This window comes from Mesoplodon mirus (assembly GCF_964341445.2).
Source record: "Mesoplodon mirus genome assembly, chromosome: 12".
Classification (NCBI taxonomy): domain Eukaryota; kingdom Metazoa; phylum Chordata; class Mammalia; order Artiodactyla; family Ziphiidae; genus Mesoplodon; species Mesoplodon mirus.
In genome coordinates, this window is record NC_138988.1 from 12,345,142 (window position 1) to 12,347,762 (window position 2,621).

Below are 2,621 nucleotides of genomic sequence, written 5' to 3' on the forward strand. Positions count from 1 at the left end.
TGCATTTCTGCCAAATTAACCAATATAAGTAGTTTGCATTAATCACGAAAATGAAATCAATGTGGAGGCAGGAGAGCATAGTAGTTAAGAGGATTGCCTTTGTAGCTCCCATTCTGGCAATGTGACTCTGGGCATATTATCTTTTAGGGCTTTGATTTGCTATCTGTAAGATGGAGCTAGTAAATAGTACCCATCTCAAGGGGGTTTTCTTTTCTTGGGATCAATTAAATTTTAAATATAGTAAGAACTCAAAACTGTTAGTTATAATTATCTAGGAGTGACTGAAATATAGAAGTGGGTAAGTAAGCAGTGTTCCCAGTGGAGGTAAAGTCTGTCTTTGAACAGCTAATCAAAAAAAAACCCTTTGACTTACACATGTCCACGTTTGATGTGCTATACACATGAGGAATCTAACTGGTTTGTCTTTTGTGAGCACTGGCAGATCATCATCAGTTTGTACCCCCTAGCCTATATATAGTAAGCCATTAGAGATCTAGCAATGAAGTGAACCACACATTAGAAATCTTGGGTATGAGTCTGTCCCAGTCAGCTTTTGCCATAAAAATGCTGCATTAAAAACCACCCAAAGTCATTGGCTGACAATAACAAACATTTATTTCTGACTCATACATGTCTGGGTGTGGCTGGGTTCATGCCTGCTCAGTGAGTTTCTCGTTTTCTTTGGATCAGCAACTGGTTACCCAGTTGCTGAGAATATATTCTTTTCATGGCAAAGTATAGGAGAACAATAGGACAAACCCAGCCATGCAAGCATAATTCAAGCCAGTGCTCATCCCATGTCTGCTAACATCCCAGTGGCCAAAACAAGTCACATGGCAAAGTCCAAATTCAAAGGGCAGAGGCATATACTCCAGCCAACTATGAGGCCATAGCCTGGGTGTGGATATACAACACGACTGCAGAGAAATGAAGAATTGAGATCAGTAACTGAACTACCACAGAATCTTAGCTCTGAGGGTTTGAAATGCATTCATTTGTAGCCACTGTATTGCTCGAGGTCTTAGCTTCTTTATTTGTAAAGTGAAAAGGTTGAATTAGATCAGTATATTAAAAAAGCTGGGGAAGCTTTTAAAAAGCACCATTTGTTGGGCTGCATCCAAGGCCAATTAAATCAGAATCCCTAGGGGTAAGGCTCAAGAACTTGTATGTTTACAAAGCTTTCTAGATGATTCTAGTATACAGCCAGGATTGGGAACCACTGTGTTAGACGGTTTCCAGTGTTTCTTCTATTCTAAAACTAATTTAGATTCTAATAGGACTGGTTGGTTGGCCATAAGGACTTGTTCAAGGCTGACATGCTGATTGGTAGGGTAAAAAGCCTGTGTTCTTCGGTAATTGCTGACACCCGCCCCCCGCCCCCACCAAATAGCAACAACTATATTGTTTGCTCTCAGTTCCTTTGCTCAAAGACATTCCTGCATTCTCGCAGATGCCTTCTTCCTCCTCTTCTCTCTCACCTATTTCAGTTGCTGGAAAGTTTTCTGAAATAAGTGAGAGCTCTTTCCCCCTCTTCTGTGTCATTTATTTTCCAGCTCTGCCTGAATTTCACTTCAAATGCTACTTCCCCGCTTTGCCACTTAGAACTAGCAAGTGTCACCCACCTTCCCATCAAGGTTGGCACCGATGATTAGCACACCTCCACATGCTGCCACTCTTTCCCCACCTACCCCAGTGTCAGCCGGTGGAAGGGGATTTACATTTCCATAAAAGCAATTCTAAGAGCTGTCAAAAGGAGCTCTGGAATGAAATGTAACATAACTATCATCTGAGTATTTCAGAGATGCTGTAGAAGAGATACTTGCATTGGGAGGTGGGGAACTAGTGCCCGAGGAGTTCTCATTCCTTTCAAGGACTCCATGAATATTGTAGGAGATTGTCATAAGTCACCATGATCATATATTATAATTCTTTGTTGGCTCTCTCTGGCAAGTTCCTTAATTTTTCTTCCTCACTAACAAGAATTATAACTTGGGGTCTGTAAATAAATGAAAAATTCAGATAGATCTGGTCACTGAGAAATTAGTTTGTTGAGAATTTTCTATTTTTCCTTTTCCTCTTTTCCATCTCTTATCATTGTACTACTTATATAAACTATTATGTTTCATGGATTCTAAGGTAAATTTTCTCCCAGAATTTTATCTCTCTGCAATGGGGATGTGTCTCATGGTTGTTGGTGTCTTAAGTTTAATTGGCAGAAGTTTTTTCTTTCTTAGAGGAACACATAATAACGGTGCACCTTATAATGGGTGACTTCTGTGAGGCAGTGTAATAGGGCATCATCTAGGCTTTGTGCTAAGTCTGTTGCATACATTTTCTTTTTTAGTCCTCACAATAATCCATTAAATAATTAATTTATCAGTACTTTTTTTCTTATCAACGCATATTTATTGAGCTAATATAATTAATAATAATAATTAACATGTATTGAGCAGGCATTATGTAAGTCCTTTAAAAATACTCTCTATACTTAGTATCTAGGAAGATGCTGGGAGGTAGGTATTGATATTATTTGCACTTTATCGGCCAGCAAAAGAGGCATTCACAGGTTAAAAAACTTGCCAAAGTCATAGAGTTGGTAGGAAGCAAGGCAAGATTCAAAC